Source organism: Monopterus albus, unplaced genomic scaffold, assembly GCF_001952655.1.
Source record: "Monopterus albus unplaced genomic scaffold, M_albus_1.0 scaffold48.1, whole genome shotgun sequence".
NCBI lineage: Eukaryota > Metazoa > Chordata > Actinopteri > Synbranchiformes > Synbranchidae > Monopterus > Monopterus albus.
Genome location: NW_018127928.1, coordinates 1,619,459 through 1,619,931, shown reverse-complemented (window position 1 = coordinate 1,619,931; position 473 = coordinate 1,619,459).

Here is a 473-nt window from a genome sequence, read left to right as displayed (position 1 = left end):
ACCTCCACATACTGTTAGCTGGTTTAATCACCATTTATTTTTGTACCAGCACCTACTGTCACTTGCCACCTACAGTAACCCAGTAATCTTAAGCATTACAAATTAGGAGACCTCTTATAAAGTATATAAAAATTTGGATTAAATAATGCTTAAAGTGAATGAGTTAGTGTCAGGACAATGATGTGGGGAATCTTGTAGAGAAGCTTGTATTTTGGATGTACAAGCCCCCATCAGTATTGATCATATTGGTTCCAGATGGTTTGAAACTGGACCTCAGTACCAAAACCTAGTGTTGTCACTTCCCAGGGTCTTCATTTAAGCTGATATGTGTCTACCATACATTATTCCAATGAATTTATTCTCATTCTGTTTTTTTTTTCCTTTGGTTTTTTGTTTGTTTGTTTTTAGTTAGCGAACCATCAGAGGTGGTGCGTCGATATAAGACAGTGCTGGGCATCTTCCAAAAGGGCAAG